General features: G+C 39.5%; 3 long non-coding RNA genes across 3 annotated transcripts; 2 read left to right on the forward strand and 1 right to left on the reverse strand.

The window, feature by feature from the left end:
* Positions 1–12,848: 12,848 nt before the first annotated feature.
* On the reverse strand, positions 12,849–13,700 carry LOC138527931 (uncharacterized). Its single transcript, XR_011284093.1, has 4 exons — positions 13,423–13,700; positions 13,234–13,337; positions 13,001–13,098; positions 12,849–12,905 (listed from the first exon to the last, which is right to left on the reverse strand). It is a non-coding gene; the product is annotated as an uncharacterized lncRNA (long non-coding RNA).
* An 8,145-nt stretch (positions 13,701–21,845) lies between these two features.
* Positions 21,846–22,697, forward strand: LOC138527737 (uncharacterized). Its single transcript, XR_011284027.1, has 4 exons — positions 21,846–22,123; positions 22,209–22,312; positions 22,448–22,545; positions 22,641–22,697. It is a non-coding gene; the product is annotated as an uncharacterized lncRNA (long non-coding RNA).
* A 3,768-nt stretch (positions 22,698–26,465) lies between these two features.
* Positions 26,466–27,317, forward strand: LOC138527754 (uncharacterized). The gene is made up of 4 exons (XR_011284034.1): positions 26,466–26,743; positions 26,829–26,932; positions 27,068–27,165; positions 27,261–27,317. It is a non-coding gene; the product is annotated as an uncharacterized lncRNA (long non-coding RNA).
* The last annotated feature ends 16 nt before the right edge of the window (positions 27,318–27,333 follow it).

The raw sequence follows: 27,333 nt of genomic DNA on the forward strand, positions 1-27,333 counted from the left end.
ATGGCCATTCAGGCTAAACAACAAGAATGTGGTCCTTTGAATAAATTGAAACCACAAAGCCCTAAGGTGAAAATACAGACAAATGGGAAAAGTAAGAGACCAGCTATCCACACTTTAATGATTAGCATGTCGCCCTCTACCAGCTATTCAATATAATCAGAATCGTAAGTCTGTTCTGACAATCTTCTCTGATGTTCCCGCCTTAGATGATACATCCTTTGTAGATATAGAATTAGTTGTACTTGATTGTAATAGCAGGAAGCAAACCTCAGCAAATCTATGGATCAACTTGCGAGTATTCCTAAATACATTATGGGTAGCCAAGTATCAAATATATGATTTGGGTTTCAATATATTCATAGAATCAACAGAAACAACAACTCGGGATATTGTGCGAAATCAGTGTGAACCATCTAAAGTAATAACCAACAATGGGACTCCAAATCTCAATGGCTGTCAATGTAATTAAATCCATAAACAAAATTAACTATAGAGTGGAGTTTTGGCAATCCATTCTCTAGTGAGTTGTAACACAAGGGGCCATGTACATCTATTTAATAATCAAACCTTGGGTCTAGAACATTTTTATGTTGTAGTATTGCAGGAAATGTGGTTAACTGCTGTACCCATATGGGATAATTATGATAGACATTTGGTCCCGGCAATTAAGGCAACTCGTGCACGACCCATGTCAGGTTTATTGGTAGCGATTAAACAGAGCTCTTTATTACGATCGGAAAGCTGGCTCTCTCCTAATCCATATATGCAATTGATCAAGATATATGATACTAAAAAAACATACGCCTTAATTAACCTGTACTGGAACCCGGAAGGGCTAACTAACGAAGAATTCATAAGTAGCATGGGCTGTTTATTAGATGCAATTGCCGGAGATCGAAATGTACAATATACAATTGTGGCTGGAGATTTCAATCTACATTGTCTAGAACAAAAAGAGATCTCTGAACAAGGACAGTTGGCCAGCTGGTTACATATGGTTAAAATTTGTATGTATTAAATGGTTCCTTTGCCTCCAATATTCCACCAGCTTTTAATTGGAATAGGCACAATGGTATAGCCATCATTGATTATATTTACGTTGATATTTCATTGTTGCCAAAAGTGTCCTCCTTTCATGTACAACAGACCACATTAAGCGACCATAATATGCTAATAATGCAATGAGAAATAGAGAAATCTATGTTCGAACAGGAACAATTTGACACAGTAGGTGTAATTACAGTTAACCCAGGTCGTACCAAGGTGCAGTGGTCCAAGATAAACCTACTAAAGTTTAAAGAGCAATTTGGAAGAGAAAATGGGCAAAAGAACATTGATAGCATGGAAAGAACTTTGGTATATCCTGAGTTAATGCAACATTTTCAAGCAACTTCTAACACTCATAGGAAAAGACAAACACCTAAATTGCACTGTTATAATCAGGATGTACACCTTATGAAAACAATGGTACGAACCTTAAAGAAACAAGCAATGAAATTACCCTTGTTACAGAGAGTACCCACTCTAGTCAGGATTAAGACCAAGTATAAAAACTGGTTAAGACCCCAAAAATCAACACTATGGGCCTCATTATGACCCAAGTGCTCCCGTAATGAATGGTGCCAGTACGGGACCGGCACCCTTCATTATGGGAGCGCCTATTACGAGGTTCCCTTTGGGGGACCGGGAACAGACGTCTGGTAAAACCAGACATCCTTTCCGGGTCCTGCGAGGGGAACAGGGAGCTAATAACGGGCTGTTAATAACGTGCCCGTTATTAGCTCCCTCCCCATTCCCATTTGAGCCTTATAAGGGGCTTATGCAGCTTTAATTTGCATCTAAAACCGCATCCTAAATCCATGCGGTTCTCCCGTGATCGCGATTACCGTGCATTGAAAAGTTTGCCGTGAATTTCATTTAGGGAAATTCTGACACGTGTAAAACAGCTTATTATTGCTCCCAACCTTAATTTTAAGATTTCACATTGTTTCTTAAAATCAAATCTGGTGTTTGTGTGTAACTATCCAAAGCGGCTCCCATAAGAATTTAAACAATATCAGCAATTTGAAGCATATTTAGTGTTTTTACCCAATCCATTCTCAAGATAACTTTAAAAGCATTCTGACCGCTTGCCAATCAGTTCTGTTTTTTCTTGTGTTTGCTGGGGGAAATTGGGATTGATATTTGTTTGAATTCTGCCATTCCTGAATACCTGCTCTCTCTCCTCCCATCTCTTTACATTGCCTATTGAGGGGATGAGGGGTGTGCAGGCGGAAATAGTAACCACTGCTATTTGATCTGAACACACACCCAAAAGTATTATTGCTGTGCTGGATTGTTTTGCTCACTAGTACTCCTTGTGTATTAAAGAGATTATTTAGTGTTACATCACCCCATTGGTGATCATTGTGTACCCATTAAAACCTAGTGTGATTGAATTGTAACTACATAAATAAATATTTTAACTTTTCAAACCAGCCTGATTCCTGGTTCAGTGTGACCGGGGTGGGGGTGAGGGGGTTCCAGGAGAGGGGCGTCATAAGAGTGGTACATCGTTCAGAATAAAAGAACTTTTAGACACAAATAAATAAGGATTTCAGTTGTGCATTACACCCTAGGCGTTGACCTAGGTGAGTGCCGGATTTAAATCACTTACACTGGGCTCCGGTAGAACCCAAGCTAGAAAATTTAGATGGACCTTGCATAGTACAGAATTGCTCATTACAACTGAGTACAAATATCTAGGCATGCTAGTGCTTAATACCATGTATGACACCATCTATGAGCAGAATCTAGATAATAAAATGATAACCTTAATATCACATACCAAGATCCTGCTCTATAGATATGGGAAATTCTCTTGCAAGCATATAATGTTTTACCAACAAAAATGTATACCAATCAGAACATATCGTGTTGAAGCAACATTGTATAACTCAGCACACAAGTGGGATGTTCTGGAAGGACGATTCTGGAAAGATATTTTTAATCTACCAAAATGTACTCCATTGTCTATCCTCCGCTTTGAATTTGGATTGTTGTCACTGACAGCCCACATCATGTGTAAAATGTGCAATCTACTCCAGAAATGCCTGCTTAGTTTAAGCCAAGAGAATGAACTTAGCATAATGGCCCATTATTTTCCAAGAACATGGCGAAATAACATAGTAAATAATTTGGCAGATGCAGATATAATTATAAGGTTGTTACTGGAAAATCCCAATAGAGCAAAACTGAAATTGTATCAATATGACTGGATCCAAAACAGGCGCAAGTGTACGACACTTAAAGATTTTGTTAGCACTCTTTTTTGGACATGAGAGGTGCATGTCAGATTACTTAGAAATATTTTGTGCACCTAAAATAAGAATGTCGTACTTACGTTTTAGACTGAATTTATGGCATACCAAAGATATTCTTGCCAGAAAAGGTCTAATATTCAAGGAATCCAATGTTTGTCGATTTTGTCAAGAACCATTCCAAAAGGAAAAAGTGAAACATATGATTGTTGATTGTCCCAGCTTGATGTAACAAAGCAACACACATTTTTGCAGAATAACTAAATTGCACTGGTCAGCAAATACAGATTAAATTTGGCAAAAGCAGTTCTCTAGTAGGCAATTAGAAGTGGGAATTGCTGTAGTACATTTTCTTGAATGTGTAATCCCAAAAGAGGGAAATTAAGAAAATAAGTCATAGTTAATGCGGGACATATATTGCCTCATGGCTAATGTCTGAAATCATATAGTGATGAAGAAGATACTGTAATGAGTATATTAGTTTGAATATACTAATGTTTAAATGTTGGTCTTAAATATATGTAAAATGTTTTTTTATGTTTGCAAAATGAATTGATTTGATATCAAAATCTGTATATAAATTGAAAGGTTAATTTTATTAGCCAGTCAAAGAAATAATAAAAATGTAGAAGGGACATTTTTACTAGTATGAATTATATAGTTGCTGTCAATGCCAACCAATCTCAAGTATGCTGTTTAACAACAATATAGGCTTAGTATTTTGCTCCTTGCTTTGGCAACAAGGACATTGAGTGGAGCCATAAGGGTTCCTATTATATGAATGTTTTATTGACCCATTTACATATCTGCACAAAATACCTGATTTAATCCTGCTCTCATTAGGGCTGATGTGTAGTTGGTGAAAGCAGTGAAGCACGATGGCATTTTCCTGCAGGGCCATCTCATTTTGCTTTCCGTGCTACTCCTCCAAATGTCCTGTTTCTAATCTACTCCGTATAGTTATATAAGTTATTATTTTTTCCTTCTGCAGAAATTTTAATAATGCTGCTCTTTTTTGCTGTGTACATTGTTTGTAACAGCCACAGGCAAGATCAAGTAAATCTATTAATCCCTATACCCAGCACATCATACACAGATGACTCTCCGTATCTCATGCTTTCCCACAGTCTGTACTTAGAGTGAGCCTCTCTGAGATCCCCTCTCTCCCTGAAAACATCCCGTAATGTGAGGTCATGGGGGGACTAAGTTGGAGAGTGTTTGTGTAGCTTTCCAGAAAGCCCGTCTATGTTTTAGAAATAATTTCTTGTGGGAGTGTAGGGTAATGAGACCAGCTGTGTTTTGTAAAGGAAGAAGGGTGCTGTGAGAGATGGAGCCTCTACTGTAAATGAATGGCAAGCACATGTTCAACATCAAAACCCGGAAAGGCCACCAACATAACAGTAGGACCAAAGGTTGGCAGTGGCTGATAGCATAAAAGTAGCATAGTGGCTGAGTCAGACATAATGCATTAACACATTATTCCATTGTAAAGAAATTAAAATATGCCCAAGCACTATTCTTTCATCCTGTTATTTAGGGAGATGTGCAGGCAGGGATCCATTTAGATCAGTAATCTGAAGGGACAATTTTATTGGGGTTCCACGTCAGGGAGGGTGGTTTCTGTGGGGATTCTGCACCCCATCTTCTACACCCCCACTGCTCCTTACCTAAAACAGAGACATATTGATGGGGCAGGGTATGGTTAAAAGTAAAATGAGATCAGAAGAAACAGGTATCCCCTGCGATTGTCTTCATATTTGGGGACAATCACGTGTGTTCTGCAGGTGTCCTGAACACACACTGAGGGTGCAGTTACCATATAGAGGGAGTTAAGGCATGCTCAAATAGTCTATGAGGGAGTGGCCAGGGCTTGAAGGATGTTCAACATTCGTATATGTGTGTATGCAACACATTCATCGGTACAACACCACTACCAAATAATTGGTGGCTAGGACACAAAATGAAACATTGCGGTAGTGCTCACTTTAGAAACAGATCCTTGCTTTTAATCTGAATGTGACCATTTCAAAGTAGGTAGGACAATTTGAGAGGACAAATATGTGTGTATTCTTGGGAAAAGGAGCTATGCAAATGTCCTATTTTTTATACAATGAAGTTTGGCTGGGCCTCTTGCTTGCTACGCACAGATACATTAGGACACAGCATTTCGTTTACTTTTCTTAATAGAATACAAGATGAACTGACCCGTAACTCCATGAGAATCTTTATAAGTACAACCAGTGAAAGAGTTCACAGTTATGTGTGATCCCAGTATATAACTATAGGACTTTAAATCAGATTAGCACTGGGTGTTGGGCCATAACGAAGTTGTATTGGTGACCTATGTACAATGTATATTACTTGTTTACTGGACTATCAAGTCTTAAATGAAACATGTAATACCGATGCATTGATGCAAGTCGAAGAGAATTCATGAATGGGAGTCACGGGGAGAACACTCATCTTAACCATGACATTTGTGTCATAACTATTCATAAATATTCTTCATATGTAATGATTAAATCATACATTGTGATATGTGAATAACTTCACTAACAGATATTATTTATGTGTGCTCTTCCTTTCTCTTCTAACCTCTGCTTTCGATCATTTTATTCTGCTCTCATATGAACATTATATAAGCTCACAGATATTGGGCCTCATTACGACCCAGGCGCTGGACCATGGTGCTATTAGCACCATGGTCCATGCCGGTCTCCGGCATGGTGGAAGGCGGAATTACCGCCCCCATCACAAGGTTGGCGGGGGCGGTAATTCCCCATTCACCATTTGCCCTTCCCCATTCCCATTTTGCCCCATAGGGGATGGCGAAGGTGAAAATTACGGCACCGTAAATTACGGTTGCCGTAATTAGCTCCAAGGTCCCTTAGCGGGTTGGATTTTATTGCCTGCAAAAAGCAGGCGTTAAAGCCTCCAACCCGCTAAGGGACCTTGTAATCAGGCGCTAATGGTTTAACGGCGCCGACGCTCTTTACGGCGCCGTTAAACCATTAGCGCCAGGGTCGTAATGAGGCCCATTGTATCCCTTGACAAAGACCGAGGGCCTCATTACGACCCTGGCACTCCTGTAATGAAGGGTGTCGGTACGGGACCGGCACCCTTCATTACGGGAGCGCCTATTACGAGGTTCCCTTTGTGGTCCTTTCCGGGTCCTGCAAGGGGAACTGGGAGCTAATAACGGGCCGTTATTTACGTGCCCGTTATTAGCTTCCTCCCCATTCCCATTGAGCCCTATGGGGGCTCAAATGAGAATGGGGAATGGTTCCTTCAAGGAGGAATTACTGGGTCCTCCAATGTTGGAATGACCCGGTTATTCCTCATTGAAGGAACCCAGTATTGGAGCCCGGTATGGAGGCAGCCACAGCGCTAATAGCACCATGGCTACCTCCATACTCGTAATGAGGCCCCGAGTGTTGAAAACAATACGGAAACACGTGTTGGCAGACAATCTAAAATGTTAGACAAAAGATGCTAGACAAATTGTGAAGTCAGATAAAAGATAATAGGCAATCTGTAATGGAAATACATGATTTACATGAAATAATAAGAGATAATCTGGAATTAATAAGCATTTAAGATTTACTTTTTGTGAAGGAGCTCAATGGTATACGTTTATTAATATTTCATATTTTGTTTTACTAACATGGGAAATCACCACTAATAATCAAATCCTGCATACATTGTAGTTATAATAGGAATGATGCACTTGCCTTCTAGAGCCCTCCGCTCGCCCTCCTCCAACTCTCTGCAGGTGATCCGTTTCTCCAAACAGAGATTTGGTGGTAGAACTTTATCCTCCTCACGTGCCTCCCTCTGAAACAGCCTCCCTGCCTCTCTCCGTCTTCAGCCGGACCTCCCCAAGTTCCGGAAACTCCTCAAGATCGTCCTCTTTTCTTCCTCTTTCTCCCTTCCCTCTCCCTGCTAACCTCCTTCTTCCTCCTCCTGCTTCCCTCATACTTATCCTCCCCAACTCTGCTCAGTTTGTCTGACTGGTCACCTGGTGCACCTCCGGAGCCTCACTGGTCCCAGGCTTCCCTGCCAGCCCTACACTTGCCTCTTGGCCTCTGCACTCTGCCTTGTACTAACACACTCAGAATACGTTCCAGGTGAGGGGCAACCTCTCTGCACTTAACCAAGGCCTTGATGGACTGGGCGCACTTATTCCCCCTCCCCATTCCTCGCACTTTCTGTTTGCGCACTTACACGACCTTGAATGCACTTGGAAAAGATCATTGTCTCATCCTCCCTTTGTCTCACCCTAGATTGGGTGCACATGAAACACTTGTGCATGGACACATTATTGATAACCTATCATCAATCAATGTGAATGGTGCCAGACCTAGTAAGGTAGTTTATTGTTCTGGATGTCCTTTCCCCTTCCCCCCTCCTTCTATCCACACTCTTTCTCATGGACTTGTACCATCGAACCCCCTCCTTTCACGCACTTGCACTACTAGAAATGCGTCATACCTATTATGCTAGTTAAATTTGTCTTATCATTTGGAAACTTCCAGGCCAAAGAATGACTACTGTATTCCCTTGTTACCTTTCCGCCTTGAAGCGCTTTGAAGCACTTCACTTGTTTATAAGCACTTTACAAATTAACAGGTATAATTACAATTACTAAGCAAAGGACATTGGGGCTCATTATAGGTTTGCCAGTATCCTGGGGGACAATCCATCAGGACACCAGCAAACAAATTTAGAGTTACAGCCACTTTGTTCAGCAGAATTACCGCCAAATTACAAGTGGTGGTAAGGGAGGTAAATCCCTATTCAATGGATGAGCCCAGGTGACCCATCCACCCCACGTTGGCACCACGCGGATGTCCACCAATCCAGGAGTGGCTCATCACTATCTCACCTATAGTTAGTCAACGCCACCCAATCCCTGAGACGATGTGCCCCCTATAGTGTGTAGGACTTGTGACGTAGTTTTGTTATAAATAAGACTGTCTTTGCTATTGTCCGACAGAGCGCTCTCGAGGCTTGCAGAGTCCTTTGCATGCCCTATTTGACTAGATAAAAAACCCTTTACATTCACCCACCCTTGGTCTTGGTCTCATTCCCTCCTGGGATGTGTCCTTTACTGCCTCTCATTGTGGGGAGGGTAATGCCTTTTGGGGATGCTGCTTTCAGTGGTAACCCCGAAGGCGTGATTAATTCTTCCATCGTCCCCTCTGGCACGAGAAATTCCGGGCGGCAGTGGAGATGCACAGCGTTCCCGCTCAAGAGAGCTGCCCGCCTACGGCAACTGGTACGCTTATACGTGCGAAAGAAGTAGGCCAAAGGGTACGGGGTCCTGCTCCAAAAAAAACCCTTTAGTACCGCTCGCCGGAGCCGGGGGTCGGCCATTGAGTGTGAGGCAGTGCCGCCTGGACGGACCCAGTCCAGAGAATCTCGAATCAAGACGGGCACGTGAGTATTAAGTGCGAGTGATTATAAAAGGTGAAGGGGAAGGGAGCCATAGTATACAAGGTCATTTAAGGGGCACTTTCAACTATTAATGCTATTTCTATTTACTTTACTTTCTCTGCATATGGCCATTAGGACAAAAAAGGTGAAATAAGGGAAGATAGAGGTGGGAACCTAGCTCTGCAAGGGGGTAGAAGGCGGCGCTGCATAGTGCTATCTCAATTAGTGCTGGGAATAAGTGAACAGAGGAGGATAAAATAAAGGTGTCTGAGAATAGGGAGACCCAGTGTATACGTTAGAAACTGCTATTCTTCTTTCTTCTTCGACTTCAGTCTGGGTACCTCAGTGGCGAACAAAGGGTGAAGACTCTTAAAAGGTTTTGGGGCAAATGATGCTTTAGGGTAAGGGGGCCTTATCAGAGACACGAGTACAGGACAAAGAAAAGGGGGTGGGGTGAATGTTATGTGTTGTATGTTAAAAGTATGTTAAGTGTCTGTCCTATGTTGCACATGCAAAACAAACAATGTTTCAAAGAGTTGTAAAAAGATAATGCCGATTTGGTGACATTGCACATCTCTATGGTGTGGTCATTGTAAGTGTGACCCGATAAGATCTGAAGGTAGTAATACTGTAAGCGAGTCCTTTTTGTAAATGGTTAAGAACTGTTGAAGATAAGGGTCACACACACGCATATAAGTCACAGTGTTAGACACAAAATAGTGCAGAAGGGTAAACACAGAGTATAATATGGGGACGGAAACACCTCTGGCCCACATTTGTAAAAGTTTACATTGTTATGCAGAACGCATAAAAAAGTATCACGATCAGTGGATAACAGAATTAAAGGGAGAAGGACTACCCCAAGTATGGCCAGAAGGGGGATCATTTGTTAAAACTGTCCTAGATATGGAAGCCACCTGTATATTCATGAAATACAAAGGAAAACATTTTCATAATAGAAGAGAAATATTAGATTTATAGAGGCTATTTGAGGAAGTGCCTCCACTAAAAAAGAAAGCGTTAGTACCGAACCTGCCCTCCACCGTTGACACTCCCCTAACAGTACATGAAAATGAAAGGGAGGATACAGGAAAAGAAGGATCAATAGAGGTAACACAATTGTACCCCCTCCTAAACAAACCCGTGCTGGCAGAAGGATATAGTGATCTGTTGGGTATTTTGTGTAGATTTGGGGCCTAGCGGTATTTTCTTACCACCAAGAATAAAAGTAATTTAGCAATAATCACTCCTTGCATTCAGATTGGGTTTGGTATTATAGTGGTATCGTGGCTATGCATTATTTCAGTACACAGATACATTTAGTTGGTATGCATTTTGTTGTGGTATAGTGATGAGCATAATTTCTTTGCTTTATTTGTGGGCCCAACATACGAAACCCCTTTCTTTTGTTTAGACTGTTCTTGTGATCTCTAGAGGCCTCAGGCTTCTACATTATTCAAGAACACCACATTTTCATATGGAGTGCCACTTATGGCTGTTATCACTGATTTATTTACACCAGTGAGCTATGCTTCCATAAAGTATTCACAATAACATGTGGTATAATCACTAATTTATTTACATTAGTGAAACTATTTCCAGAGGCCTCTCTCTCTGCTGACTCATGTACGTCCAGCAGACTATCAGATTGTGTTCCACTCAACACATATACACTGAGTGGAACCACGCACACAGCTATTTATAACTACTCATAACATAACTTTTTCCACATGGGATGCTTGGCAAATATTACCTAATAACCTCCCCTTTTATCAGGTGATATGGGCTAACTGCACCAGAGAAAAACAGAAGCAAATAGAAGCCTTTACACGGATTTTGATTTACATCAGATCATTTCAAAAATCATACATTACCAGTTTTGCGAGGCAGTCTTTTCTAGAATAAACATAAGAGAAACAATTGCAAAATACATGGCATTTCATTAGATTCTTTGCAACAATAAAAAGAACAGTGCATCAGTTGACTTGCATTTCTGAATGGCAACATTAGAATGCAGCTATCGCTACGCTGCCTGACTGAAATAGATTTCATACACACACTGCATGCTTGCTTTGTGTAAGGTAATTACCAGCAAAATTGTAGCAGTTCAGCACGCAAACTCTCTGGGCAGGTCGCTTTCTTTAAATGGCTCGGGGCTTCCTTTTAGAGCACCCGGCGAGGACATGCAGTTCCAATCTGCAATCTTTGGTCCTCAAGCCGGTGCCAATTGACTGGAATCTCCAGCCTGTGAAGGTCAGCAGTACACTGGAACGACGCCCCTCAATCAGGCAGCCCCACAGCAACTCCTACCAAGTCCTCACCGAAGCTGTGCAAAATGTCCACTGCCTTTCTTCCTCCCTGAGATGCACCAAGAGACCTCTGTTACAGCCCCTAATGTGACGTGCATCCGATAAAAATTTATCATGTCATACCCTCCTTCTTCAAACAATAGCTCACTTTTCAGTAAGAAACTGTATCCACTAATTTCCTGCTTATTCGAGTTTTGTTTCCTTAGCAAGGACCATGAAAAGCACAGAGAAAGCGAAAAGAAAAAAAAATTCTGTCTGTTTAAAATGAGTTTCAGCATACCTCATTTTGCACTTGGAGAACACATTATGATATTAATAAGTTAGAATCATGTTAGTACTGTTAATTATATTAGTTCATTAATCCTCTAATGTGTCTCCTGCAACAGAGGCATTTCAGGTGAGAAATAAAATGGTGCGTTTTTAAATGTGAAAAAAATGGTGTGTTTTTGACTGAGTAGCCTGTCTTCATTTACATATCCATATGTTACACTGGCAACACATGGCTTGCTGTACCACATTATAGCAATACATTGATCCCATGCAGTGGTGCTGCATTCCAAAAACACGCTATATATTGATCCCATGTAGTGGAGCTGCACTCCAAAAACACGCTAAATAATCCTACAGATCCCACATATGTGCCCACCACAGCCCCCACAGCAAGCCCAAGACCAACTGCACCACCACCATATGAGTGCCCCAGACAGCGTGGACAGGTAAGCACCCCAGCAGTAGATATTGAAAAGTTAACAGAGGACCTAGACTCTAGGCTTTCAATGGCAAGAGACGAGCTATCTAGAATAAGAAATATATGTGAGCAGAGTGGAACAAGTGTTGTGAGAACTGAGCAAACACCTAGGGCACAGGAGCTCGACAGGTCATTTGAAGAAGGGTGGAAGAAGGGGGAAATACTGTTTAGGATTCAAGAAGAACCAACTCGAACAATACAACTGGGGCCTCAGGAAATGGAAGAAAACACAGGTGAAGAGGGAATGGCTACCGGGGGGATGGAAGAACTGTGGTGCGATATTGAGGATGAGGAACAGGAGAATGGGAGGTTGGGTGTGGCTATGGGAGGAAGATCAGGTAGAGGAGAGGAGACACCCCTAGAAAGGACAATGGAAGAGGAATGGACTGGAAGATTAAGGAATAGAATGGGAAGAATGGCAATGTTAGGAAAGAAAGGAGTAAAGGTGAGTACTGGCAGAGTGACAAAGAGCAAACTACAACTCCCATTGATACACAGGGGGGGTGGGAGGCCAAATTACATACCCTGGGCCCAAATGGATAAAGGGGGAAAAACAATGAGGAGATCCCAAACGTCCACAAATGTGGAATCCTACCTTAAATTTGGGAGAGTTAAAGGATTAGCAATATAAGGAAGGTAGGAAAAGGGAATTGTCAACAGTCACTTATTCTCTAAGTGATAAATTCACATTTAGAAAAGATATAAAAAAACTTTAATAGTAATTATTTTAAGTTAAACATTGTACATATATAGATACACAAAAAATTTCATTTTCAAACACTCTAAAATGCATGCATGGTCAAAACCTTTACAAAGACTAATTAAGACTTGTAGTTCTAAAAAAATTAGGAGCATATGGTGGTCTAGCTGTTAGTATTTAACCTAAGCTTTGGGTCCTGTAGTTTATCGTAGGGTATTAGATCTTGTTAGATCTCTAGCTATTTCTGTGCAATCTAGTTAGACTCATAGATTGCCAACTCAACATGTTTCAGTCCTCTATATCGGGTGTAGGGACTTTCTTCAGGAGTAGTCTTAAACATCCATATTGAGTGATCAGTCAGATTGTCTGGAATCTTCTTTAGATGAAGAGTCTTTAGTTAAAAAGAGAGGTGACTGTTGACAAAACCAGAAAACCAGAGTCAATATTATATAGTATTCTGGTAACACAATTTAGGGTGTTATGAAGCGGAATTAGATAGATAAATTACCTTTCCGTTCTTGTGTAGGGGCTCCCTTTGTTGGTAGAGATAAATCCACATATGTTGGACACGTTCTCTTGGGGGAATATGTATTATTCCTTAGGTACCTGAAATAGGTTAAATAAGGGAGTCATTAGATCCGTTTTTCTTTTTGGGTCGGGATTAGCCAAAGTCCTAAATAAACAACCTAATGTTGATTAGTAGCCATGATGTAATTGGCGTATATTGCCTTTCATTCCTACCTTTTCAGGCGTGGGTAGGGTATTTCTTTCTAGTCTCTACCGGACGCTTGGAAAGTCGTCGCTGCGGGGCGGGCCATTTGATTTTCAAAACTCGTGTGCGGCGTCTAGAGGGTCAAAAGTACCTATTAGTTATGCCGTTGTGTCAAATGTTATAATGCGGAAACCTGTTGTTATTATAAAACTGTTTACCTTTGTTTCGCGGCAAAATTGCGTGTTTGTGCCCTTTCCTGGTCAATCCCTTGTTCCTAACTTGCGAAGGGTGTTCTCCTGGGCGGTCTGGTTGATGAGCCGCCGAACGTCTGTTGGTGCCGTTGGGAAACCTGAGTAGGCTGCCATGTTGGGTGTATAAATACATGAGTGCCTGGTTCTCTGTGTTAGTCCTTCTTTTGTGGTGTTGTAACGTCCTACGAGGATAGCTGGCTAGTGTCTTATTTTACTGGCAATCAGGTTCGGTGTAGTGAGAAACATTAGTAGATCTCTAGCAAAGTAGTTCTATTGGATGTCGTTTTTTCCAAATAATTCAGAAATGAGTATTTAGATTTTAAGCCATTCAATGGACTCATTAAGTCCTTTCTTATCACTTTGTGTTATAAAGATGAGTCTTTGTTCTTTTTTAAGAAGAATTCTACTTTTAGTATGGTGATCGTTCCCTTTGATCATTAGCAATACGGTCCATTTGAAATCTTCGTATCCGTGTTTGGCTTCTGAAAAATGTTTTACTAGAGGGGCATTTACTGTTTTGTTCTTAAGACAGCTTTTGTGTTCTTGCATTCTTACTTTTACTTTTCTGTTTGTTTTTCCTATATAATGTTTGTTGCAGGGACAGGTAATCATATAGAGGACATATTCCGAATTACAATTTGTGAACTTTTTTTGTTTCCACATTTCTGGTAGTCCTATATCTACTTCTTTAGTTTTTTGTGTTTGTTTACACATCATACATTGACCGCATGGATAATGGCCCACAATTGGGTCGTTGCCCCAAATTTGTGTGAGGCTTGGCGTAGAGGGTCTAATAGTCTTTAGTTTGCTATTGCTCACTCTGTTACCTATAGTGGCTGATTTTTTATATGCAAACATAGGTATTGGTATTGATGAATTGCCCTTTTCAAAGATTTTCCATTGTTTCTTAACTATTTGATTGATTTTGAGACTCAAATTAGTGAAGGTATTCACACATACAAGGCGATCGTTGGTAGGTTGTTTACACTTATCTTCCAATAAGGCGTCGCGGTTGTTATTGAATGCTCTCTTTGCGGATTTCCTCACTAGTTTTTTAGGATACCCTCTTTGTCTAAGTTTTGCAGCTAGGTTCTCGGCTTCTTTTTCAAATGCTGGTTTTTGGCTGCTATTCCTTTTTAGACGTAAAAATTGGCCATAGGGTAAATTGTCTCTTAAATGTTTAACGTGATGGCTTTCGTAATGTAACAGGGAATTTTTCTCTGTGGGTTTGTGGAAAGGTTTCACTAGTAGTCGGCCTTCTTCATGATAGATAGTAAGGTCTAAGAAGTCGATCGAGTGTTTTTGAATGTTGATAGTAAACTGCAGATGTCGATTGCAGCTATTAAGCCAGTTGAGGAATTCTTCAGCTTTTTCTGCTGTTCCTGTCCAGACCATAAGTATATCATCAATATACCTTGCCCACGATTGAATATTGTCTTTAAATGGGTTTGTCATGTAAATGTATTGTTTTTCGAAAAATTCGACAAACAGATTTGCTAGGCTGGGGGCCATAGTGGCTCCCATTGCTGTGCCCTCAACCTGTTGGTAAAAGGTTTCGTGAAATTCAAAATAATTTCGTGTCAGTGCAAGTTCTATGCACCAAAGGATGAATGAACTTGGTACAGGGTCGTTGTCTAGTCTGTTGAGTAGAATTTCGCTTATTGTTTCTAATGTGGCTTGTTGTGGAATATTGGTGTATAAAGAAACAATGTCTAACCCTATTAAGTAGGAATTCTCAGGGTTATATGGTAGATTTTCATACTTAATTATCACGTCTTTGGTGTCTTTTAAGTATGATTTCATTTTAACCACGTAGTCTTTCAGATAGTGGTCCGCGAATTTAGAAAGAGGTTCCAAAATGGAATTAATACCCGAAACTATAGGCCTACCCGGTGGATTAATTAGTGACTTATGTATTTTGGGTAGGCAGTAGAATTTTGGTACGCTGGGTTCTGGATTGTTTAAAAATGCCCATTCTTGTTTGCTGATCCAGTTCCTTTCTAGAGCTTTGGTGGTCTTCAGTTCTATCATTTGTTGTAAATCTTTAGTGGGATCCTTACTTAGTTTTTTGTAATAGTTTCCATTTGCTAGTTGTTTTTGACATTCTGCAATATAGTCGTTCTTATTGAGCATTACGATCGCTCCGCCTTTATCAGCTCTCTTGATGATAATTTTGTCATTAATCGCTAGTGATTCCATGGCTAGTCTTTCTTGTGTCGTTAGATTATGGTACATTGGTATATTCTGTAGTTCTAACTTGGTAACATCTGCCAGGACTTTCTTCTCAAAAATTATTGATTCTGGAGAATAAGTGTAAGTTGGTGGACAGAAGGTTGAAGGATTCCTTAGGCCTGAATGGTTCACTGTATTAGGTTCTTTTGGTATGGCTGGTTCTGTGGCGAAAAACTCTTTAAGTCTAATCTTACGCATGAATTTAAAGAATTCTATGCGGAACTGGAAAGGGTCGTGTTTATTAGAGAATACAAACCCTAAACCTTTCTCCAAAAGTTGTTTTTCAGTGTTGGTTGGTTCATAAGTAGATAGATTGACTGAAAGTTGTTGCCGCTTCGGAGGTATCTCTGGTCTCCGTTCCGATTGCCCCTGTTGGGGCCTTTGTATAAAAAAGGTTGTGTGCTTGGATTCCCTCTTCTTTGTCTATAGTTCGGGTTTCCTCTTCCTCTAGTTGGTGGATTACCGGAAGGGCCTGGGTTGGTATTATCTGGGTCATTACTGGAGTTACTCGAACTATATGATGTAGCTCTAAATCTAACTCGTCTATTTTGGCGTGGCTGGCCATATGTAGGTATTGCTTGTGTTTTATATCCATCTTTAGTGTAGGGGTATGCTTTCTCATGTGAGTAGTTGGCAAGGTCTTTTTTAAGTCTTTGTATTCTTTCTAAGGTGTTTGTTTGTTTGAAATCTTTCATTTCTTTGTCGATTTCTTCTATTCTTTTCTTTAATGCATCTAGAGCGATCAGTTTTTTAATGTCGTCTTCTAATTTTTTAAGGTCGATCTCTATTTTGCTTGTGGTTTCTTTGGCTGTGTCTATTATGAGTATAAGCCAGTCTCTCCCGCAGCGATTCGCAATATAGCTCCATTGTAATACGAATTTAGGGTTATCTAGAAATAGTCGTGGTTCATTTGGTACAGTTAACCCTTGTGGTAGGGCCTTGTTTTTAAGATATTCTAGCATTATGGCTCCATGTAGTTCTGTTCTGATCAGTCTTTTACGTAATTGGATTATTTCATCCCAATCGTTAAGTTTGTCACTATTTTCTTCTAATTCGCTATTGTTAATGATTGAGACGGCATTCATAAGTGCCGTGGCATAATCATCGCTATAAGCGAGTAGTCTTTCGTCTGTCATTTTGAACAGAGCTAAAGAGGTGTATATCTTAGGTATTTAGTAAAGTCAGTAGGCTCTGGGGTCCCTCTCACACAGAGGAAAGAACGGATCACTACACTGAGTGAGTCTCCGTGACTAATTAGCCACTATAGAAGAGGGAAAAACAATGAGGAGATCCCAAACGTCCACAAATGTGGAATCCTACCTTAAATTTGGGAGAGTTAAAGGATTAGCAATATAAGGAAGGTAGGAAAAGGGAATTGTCAACAGTCACTTATTCTCTAAGTGATAAATTCACATTTAGAAAAGATATAAAAAAACTTTAATAGTAATTATTTTAAGTTAAACATTGTACATATATAGATACACAAAAAATTTCATTTTCAAACACTCTAAAATGCATGCATGGTCAAAACCTTTACAAAGACTAATTAAGACTCGTAGTTCTAAAAAAATTAGGAGCATATGGTGGTCTAGCTGTTAGTATTTAACCTAAGCTTTGGGTCCTGTAGTTTATCGTAGGGTATTAGATCTTGTTAGATCTCTAGCTATTTCTGTGCAATCTAGTTAGACTCATAGATTGCCAACTCAACATGTTTCAGTCCTCTATATCGGGTGTAGGGACTTTCTTCAGGAGTAGTCTTAAACATCCATATTGAGTGATCAGTCAGATTGTCTGGAATCTTCTTTAGATGAAGAGTCTTTAGTTAAAAAGAGAGGTGACTGTTGACAAAACCAGAAAACCAGAGTCAATATTATATAGTATTCTGGTAACACAATTTAGGGTGTTATGAAGCGGAATTAGATAGATAAATTACCTTTCCGTTCTTGTGTAGGGGCTCCCTTTGTTGGTAGAGATAAATCCACATATGTTGGACACGTTCTCTTGGGGGAATATGTATTATTCCTTAGGTACCTGAAATAGGTTAAATAAGGGAGTCATTAGATCCGTTTTTCTCTTTGGGTCGGGATTAGCCAAAGTCCTAAATAAACAACCTAATGTTGATTAGTAGCCACTATTTCAGGTACCTAAGGAATAATACATATTCCCCCAAGAGAACGTGTCCAACATATGTGGATTTATCTCTACCAACAAAGGGAGCCCCTACACAAGAACGGAAAGGTAATTTATCTATCTAATTCCGCTTCATAACACCCTAAATTGTGTTACCAGAATACTATATAATATTGACTCTGGTTTTCTGGTTTTGTCAACAGTCACCTCTCTTTTTAACTAAAGACTCTTCATCTAAAGAAGATTCCAGACAATCTGACTGATCACTCAATATGGATGTTTAAGACTACTCCTGAAGAAAGTCCCTACACCCGATATAGAGGACTGAAACATGTTGAGTTGGCAATCTATGAGTCTAACTAGATTGCACAGAAATAACTAGAGATCTAACAAGATCTAATACCCTACGATAAACTACAGGACCCAAAGCTTAGGTTAAATACTAACAGCTAGACCACCATATGCTCCTAATTTTTTTAGAACTACGAGTCTTAATTAGTCTTTGTAAAGGTTTTGACCATGCATGCATTTTAGAGTGTTTGAAAATGAAATTTTTTGTGTATCTATATATGTACAATGTTTAACTTAAAATAATTACTATTAAAGTTTTTTTATATCTTTTCTAAATGTGAATTTATCACTTAGAGAATAAGTGACTGTTGACAATTCCCTTTTCCTACCTTCCTTATATTGCTAATCCTTTAACTCTCCCAAATTTAAGGTAGGATTCCACATTTGTGGACGTTTGGGATCTCCTCATTGTTTTTCCCTCTTCTATAGTGGCTAATTAGTCACGGAGACTCACTCAGTGTAGTGATCCGTTCTTTCCTCTGTGTGAGAGGGACCCCAGAGCCTACTGACTTTACTAAATACCTAAGATATACACCTCTTTAGCTCTGTTCAAAATGACAGACGAAAGACTACTCGCTTATAGCGATGATTATGCCACGGCACTTATGAATGCCGTCTCAATCATTAACAATAGCGAATTAGAAGAAAATAGTGACAAACTTAACGATTGGGATGAAATAATCCAATTACGTAAAAGACTGATCAGAACAGAACTACATGGAGCCATAATGCTAGAATATCTTAAAAACAAGGCCCTACCACAAGGGTTAACTGTACCAAATGAACCACGACTATTTCTAGATAACCCTAAATTCGTATTACAATGGAGCTATATTGCGAATCGCTGCGGGAGAGACTGGCTTATACTCATAATAGACACAGCCAAAGAAACCACAAGCAAAATAGAGATCGACCTTAAAAAATTAGAAGACGACATTAAAAAACTGATCGCTCTAGATGCATTAAAGAAAAGAATAGAAGAAATCGACAAAGAAATGAAAGATTTCAAACAAACAAACACCTTAGAAAGAATACAAAGACTTAAAAAAGACCTTGCCAACTACTCACATGAGAAAGCATACCCCTACACTAAAGATGGATATAAAACACAAGCAATACCTACATATGGCCAGCCACGCCAAAATAGACGAGTTAGATTTAGAGCTACATCATATAGTTCGAGTAACTCCAGTAATGACCCAGATAATACCAACCCAGGCCCTTCCGGTAATCCACCAACTAGAGGAAGAGGAAACCCGAACTATAGACAAAGAAGAGGGAATCCAAGCACACAACCTTTTTTATACAAAGGCCCCAACAGGGGCAATCGGAACGGAGACCAGAGATACCTCCGAAGCGGCAACAACTTTTAGTCAATCTATCTACTTATGAACCAACCAACACTGAAAAACAACTTTTGGAGAAAGGTTTAGGGTTTGTATTCTCTAATAAACACGACCCTTTCCAGTTCCGCATAGAATTCTTTAAATTCATGCGTAAGATTAGACTTAAAGAGTTTTTCGCCACAGAACCAGCCATACCAAAAGAACCTAATACAGTGAACCATTCAGGCCTAAGGAATCCTTCAACCTTCTGTCCACCAACTTACACTTATTCTCCAGAATCAATAATTTTTGAGAAGAAAGTCCTGGCAGATGTTACCAAGTTAGAACTACAGAATATACCAATGTACCATAATCTAACGACACAAGAAAGACTAGCCATGGAATCACTAGCGATTAATGACAAAATTATCATCAAGAGAGCTGATAAAGGCGGAGCGATCGTAATGCTCAATAAGAACGACTATATTGCAGAATGTCAAAAACAACTAGCAAATGGAAACTATTACAAAAAACTAAGTAAGGATCCCACTAAAGATTTACAACAAATGATAGAACTGAAGACCACCAAAGCTCTAGAAAGGAACTGGATCAGCAAACAAGAATGGGCATTTTTAAACAATCCAGAACCCAGCGTACCAAAATTCTACTGCCTACCCAAAATACATAAGTCACTAATTAATCCACCGGGTAGGCCTATAGTTTCGGGTATTAATTCCATTTTGGAACCTCTTTCTAAATTCGCGGACCACTATCTGAAAGACTACGTGGTTAAAATGAAATCATACTTAAAAGACACCAAAGACGTGATAATTAAGTATGAAAATCTACCATATAACCCTGAGAATTCCTACTTAATAGGGTTAGACATTGTTTCTTTATACACCAATATTCCACAACAAGCCACATTAGAAACAATAAGCGAAATTCTACTCAACAGACTAGACAACGACCCTGTACCAAGTTCATTCATCCTTTGGTGCATAGAACTTGCACTGACACGAAATTATTTTGAATTTCACGAAACCTTTTACCAACAGGTTGAGGGCACAGCAATGGGAGCCACTATGGCCCCCAGCCTAGCAAATCTGTTTGTCGAATTTTTCGAAAAACAATACATTTACATGACAAACCCATTTAAAGACAATATTCAATCGTGGGCAAGGTATATTGATGATATACTTATGGTCTGGACAGGAACAGCAGAAAAAGCTGAAGAATTCCTCAACTGGCTTAATAGCTGCAATCGACATCTGCAGTTTACTATCAACATTCAAAAACACTCGATCGACTTCTTAGACCTTACTATCTATCATGAAGAAGGCCGACTACTAGTGAAACCTTTCCACAAACCCACAGAGAAAAATTCCCTGTTACATTACGAAAGCCATCACGTTAAACATTTAAGAGACAATTTACCCTATGGCCAATTTTTACGTCTAAAAAGGAATAGCAGCCAAAAACCAGCATTTGAAAAAGAAGCCGAGAACCTAGCTGCAAAACTTAGACAAAGAGGGTATCCTAAAAAACTAGTGAGGAAATCCGCAAAGAGAGCATTCAATAACAACCGCGACGCCTTATTGGAAGATAAGTGTAAACAACCTACCAACGATCGCCTTGTATGTGTGAATACCTTCACTAATTTGAGTCTCAAAATCAATCAAATAGTTAAGAAACAATGGAAAATCTTTGAAAAGGGCAATTCATCAATACCAATACCTATGTTTGCATATAAAAAATCAGCCACTATAGGTAACAGAGTGAGCAATAGCAAACTAAAGACTATTAGACCCTCTACGCCAAGCCTCACACAAATTTGGGGCAACGACCCAATTGTGGGCCATTATCCATGCGGTCAATGTATGATGTGTAAACAAACACAAAAAACTAAAGAAGTAGATATAGGACTACCAGAAATGTGGAAACAAAAAAAGTTCACAAATTGTAATTCGGAATATGTCCTCTATATGATTACCTGTCCCTGCAACAAACATTATATAGGAAAAACAAACAGAAAAGTAAAAGTAAGAATGCAAGAACACAAAAGCTGTCTTAAGAACAAAACAGTAAATGCCCCTCTAGTAAAACATTTTTCAGAAGCCAAACACGGATACGAAGATTTCAAATGGACCGTATTGCTAATGATCAAAGGGAACGATCACCATACTAAAAGTAGAATTCTTCTTAAAAAAGAACAAAGACTCATCTTTATAACACAAAGTGATAAGAAAGGACTTAATGAGTCCATTGAATGGCTTAAAATCTAAATACTCATTTCTGAATTATTTGGAAAAAACGACATCCAATAGAACTACTTTGCTAGAGATCTACTAATGTTTCTCACTACACCGAACCTGATTGCCAGTAAAATAAGACACTAGCCAGCTATCCTCGTAGGACGTTACAACACCACAAAAGAAGGACTAACACAGAGAACCAGGCACTCATGTATTTATACACCCAACATGGCAGCCTACTCAGGTTTCCCAACGGCACCAACAGACGTTCGGCGGCTCATCAACCAGACCGCCCAGGAGAACACCCTTCGCAAGTTAGGAACAAGGGATTGACCAGGAAAGGGCACAAACACGCAATTTTGCCGCGAAACAAAGGTAAACAGTTTTATAATAACAACAGGTTTCCGCATTATAACATTTGACACAACGGCATAACTAATAGGTACTTTTGACCCTCTAGACGCCGCACACGAGTTTTGAAAATCAAATGGCCCGCCCCGCAGCGACGACTTTCCAAGCGTCCGGTAGAGACTAGAAAGAAATACCCTACCCACGCCTGAAAAGGTAGGAATGAAAGGCAATATACGCCAATTACATCATGGCTACTAATCAACATTAGGTTGTTTATTTAGGACTTTGGCTAATCCCGACCCAAAGAGAAAAACGGATCTAATGACTCCCTTATTTAACCTATTTCAGGTACCTAAGGAATAATACATATTCCCCCAAGAGAACGTGTCCAACATATGTGGATTTATCTCTACCAACAAAGGGAGCCCCTACACAAGAACGGAAAGGTAATTTATCTATCTAATTCCGCTTCATAACACCCTAAATTGTGTTACCAGAATACTATATAATATTGACTCTGGTTTTCTGGTTTTGTCAACAGTCACCTCTCTTTTTAACTAAAGACTCTTCATCTAAAGAAGATTCCAGACAATCTGACTGATCACTCAATATGGATGTTTAAGACTACTCCTGAAGAAAGTCCCTACACCCGATATAGAGGACTGAAACATGTTGAGTTGGCAATCTATGAGTCTAACTAGATTGCACAGAAATAGCTAGAGATCTAACAAGATCTAATACCCTACGATAAACTACAGGACCCAAAGCTTAGGTTAAATACTAACAGCTAGACCACCATATGCTCCTAATTTTTTTAGAACTACGAGTCTTAATTAGTCTTTGTAAAGGTTTTGACCATGCATGCATTTTAGAGTGTTTGAAAATGAAATTTTTTGTGTATCTATATATGTACAATGTTTAACTTAAAATAATTACTATTAAAGTTTTTTTATATCTTTTCTAAATGTGAATTTATCACTTAGAGAATAAGTGACTGTTGACAATTCCCTTTTCCTACCTTCCTTATATTGCTAATCCTTTAACTCTCCCAAATTTAAGGTAGGATTCCACATTTGTGGACGTTTGGGATCTCCTCATTGTTTTTCCCTCTTCTATAGTGGCTAATTAGTCACGGAGACTCACTCAGTGTAGTGATCCGTTCTTTCCTCTGTGTGAGAGGGACCCCAGAGCCTACTGACTTTACTAAATACCTAAGATATACACCTCTTTAGCTCTGTTCAAAATGACAGACGAAAGACTACTCGCTTATAGCGATGATTATGCCACGGCACTTATGAATGCCGTCTCAATCATTAACAATAGCGAATTAGAAGAAAATAGTGACAAACTTAACGATTGGGATGAAATAATCCAATTACGTAAAAGACTGATCAGAACAGAACTACATGGAGCCATAATGCTAGAATATCTTAAAAACAAGGCCCTACCACAAGGGTTAACTGTACCAAATGAACCACGACTATTTCTAGATAACCCTAAATTCGTATTACAATGGAGCTATATTGCGAATCGCTGCGGGAGAGACTGGCTTATACTCATAATAGACACAGCCAAAGAAACCACAAGCAAAATAGAGATCGACCTTAAAAAATTAGAAGACGACATTAAAAAACTGATCGCTCTAGATGCATTAAAGAAAAGAATAGAAGAAATCGACAAAGAAATGAAAGATTTCAAACAAACAAACACCTTAGAAAGAATACAAAGACTTAAAAAAGACCTTGCCAACTACTCACATGAGAAAGCATACCCCTACACTAAAGATGGATATAAAACACAAGCAATACCTACATATGGCCAGCCACGCCAAAATAGACGAGTTAGATTTAGAGCTACATCATATAGTTCGAGTAACTCCAGTAATGACCCAGATAATACCAACCCAGGCCCTTCCGGTAATCCACCAACTAGAGGAAGAGGAAACCCGAACTATAGACAAAGAAGAGGGAATCCAAGCACACAACCTTTTTTATACAAAGGCCCCAACAGGGGCAATCGGAACGGAGACCAGAGATACCTCCGAAGCGGCAACAACTTTTAGTCAATCTATCTACTTATGAACCAACCAACACTGAAAAACAACTTTTGGAGAAAGGTTTAGGGTTTGTATTCTCTAATAAACACGACCCTTTCCAGTTCCGCATAGAATTCTTTAAATTCATGCGTAAGATTAGACTTAAAGAGTTTTTCGCCACAGAACCAGCCATACCAAAAGAACCTAATACAGTGAACCATTCAGGCCTAAGGAATCCTTCAACCTTCTGTCCACCAACTTACACTTATTCTCCAGAATCAATAATTTTTGAGAAGAAAGTCCTGGCAGATGTTACCAAGTTAGAACTACAGAATATACCAATGTACCATAATCTAACGACACAAGAAAGACTAGCCATGGAATCACTAGCGATTAATGACAAAATTATCATCAAGAGAGCTGATAAAGGCGGAGCGATCGTAATGCTCAATAAGAACGACTATATTGCAGAATGTCAAAAACAACTAGCAAATGGAAACTATTACAAAAAACTAAGTAAGGATCCCACTAAAGATTTACAACAAATGATAGAACTGAAGACCACCAAAGCTCTAGAAAGGAACTGGATCAGCAAACAAGAATGGGCATTTTTAAACAATCCAGAACCCAGCGTACCAAAATTCTACTGCCTACCCAAAATACATAAGTCACTAATTAATCCACCGGGTAGGCCTATAGTTTCGGGTATTAATTCCATTTTGGAACCTCTTTCTAAATTCGCGGACCACTATCTGAAAGACTACGTGGTTAAAATGAAATCATACTTAAAAGACACCAAAGACGTGATAATTAAGTATGAAAATCTACCATATAACCCTGAGAATTCCTACTTAATAGGGTTAGACATTGTTTCTTTATACACCAATATTCCACAACAAGCCACATTAGAAACAATAAGCGAAATTCTACTCAACAGACTAGACAACGACCCTGTACCAAGTTCATTCATCCTTTGGTGCATAGAACTTGCACTGACACGAAATTATTTTGAATTTCACGAAACCTTTTACCAACAGGTTGAGGGCACAGCAATGGGAGCCACTATGGCCCCCAGCCTAGCAAATCTGTTTGTCGAATTTTTCGAAAAACAATACATTTACATGACAAACCCATTTAAAGACAATATTCAATCGTGGGCAAGGTATATTGATGATATACTTATGGTCTGGACAGGAACAGCAGAAAAAGCTGAAGAATTCCTCAACTGGCTTAATAGCTGCAATCGACATCTGCAGTTTACTATCAACATTCAAAAACACTCGATCGACTTCTTAGACCTTACTATCTATCATGAAGAAGGCCGACTACTAGTGAAACCTTTCCACAAACCCACAGAGAAAAATTCCCTGTTACATTACGAAAGCCATCACGTTAAACATTTAAGAGACAATTTACCCTATGGCCAATTTTTACGTCTAAAAAGGAATAGCAGCCAAAAACCAGCATTTGAAAAAGAAGCCGAGAACCTAGCTGCAAAACTTAGACAAAGAGGGTATCCTAAAAAACTAGTGAGGAAATCCGCAAAGAGAGCATTCAATAACAACCGCGACGCCTTATTGGAAGATAAGTGTAAACAACCTACCAACGATCGCCTTGTATGTGTGAATACCTTCACTAATTTGAGTCTCAAAATCAATCAAATAGTTAAGAAACAATGGAAAATCTTTGAAAAGGGCAATTCATCAATACCAATACCTATGTTTGCATATAAAAAATCAGCCACTATAGGTAACAGAGTGAGCAATAGCAAACTAAAGACTATTAGACCCTCTACGCCAAGCCTCACACAAATTTGGGGCAACGACCCAATTGTGGGCCATTATCCATGCGGTCAATGTATGATGTGTAAACAAACACAAAAAACTAAAGAAGTAGATATAGGACTACCAGAAATGTGGAAACAAAAAAAGTTCACAAATTGTAATTCGGAATATGTCCTCTATATGATTACCTGTCCCTGCAACAAACATTATATAGGAAAAACAAACAGAAAAGTAAAAGTAAGAATGCAAGAACACAAAAGCTGTCTTAAGAACAAAACAGTAAATGCCCCTCTAGTAAAACATTTTTCAGAAGCCAAACACGGATACGAAGATTTCAAATGGACCGTATTGCTAATGATCAAAGGGAACGATCACCATACTAAAAGTAGAATTCTTCTTAAAAAAGAACAAAGACTCATCTTTATAACACAAAGTGATAAGAAAGGACTTAATGAGTCCATTGAATGGCTTAAAATCTAAATACTCATTTCTGAATTATTTGGAAAAAACGACATCCAATAGAACTACTTTGCTAGAGATCTACTAATGTTTCTCACTACACCGAACCTGATTGCCAGTAAAATAAGACACTAGCCAGCTATCCTCGTAGGACGTTACAACACCACAAAAGAAGGACTAACACAGAGAACCAGGCACTCATGTATTTATACACCCAACATGGCAGCCTACTCAGGTTTCCCAACGGCACCAACAGACGTTCGGCGGCTCATCAACCAGACCGCCCAGGAGAACACCCTTCGCAAGTTAGGAACAAGGGATTGACCAGGAAAGGGCACAAACACGCAATTTTGCCGCGAAACAAAGGTAAACAGTTTTATAATAACAACAGGTTTCCGCATTATAACATTTGACACAACGGCATAACTAATAGGTACTTTTGACCCTCTAGACGCCGCACACGAGTTTTGAAAATCAAATGGCCCGCCCCGCAGCGACGACTTTCCAAGCGTCCGGTAGAGACTAGAAAGAAATACCCTACCCACGCCTGAAAAGGTAGGAATGAAAGGAAATATACGCCAATTACATCATGGCTACTAATCAACATTAGGTTGTTTATTTAGGACTTTGGCTAATCCCGACCCAAAGAGAAAAACGGATCTAATGACTCCCTTATTTAACCTATTTCAGGTACCTAAGGAATAATACATATTCCCCCAAGAGAACGTGTCCAACATATGTGGATTTATCTCTACCAACAAAGGGAGCCCCTACACAAGAACGGAAAGGTAATTTATCTATCTAATTCCGCTTCATAACACCCTAAATTGTGTTACCAGAATACTATATAATATTGACTCTGGTTTTCTGGTTTTGTCAACAGTCACCTCTCTTTTTAACTAAAGACTCTTCATCTAAAGAAGATTCCAGACAATCTGACTGATCACTCAATATGG

This window comes from Ambystoma mexicanum, chromosome 7q (genome assembly GCF_040938575.1).
Source record: "Ambystoma mexicanum isolate Mex_15411 chromosome 7q, UKY_AmexF1_1, whole genome shotgun sequence".
Classification (NCBI taxonomy): domain Eukaryota; kingdom Metazoa; phylum Chordata; class Amphibia; order Caudata; family Ambystomatidae; genus Ambystoma; species Ambystoma mexicanum.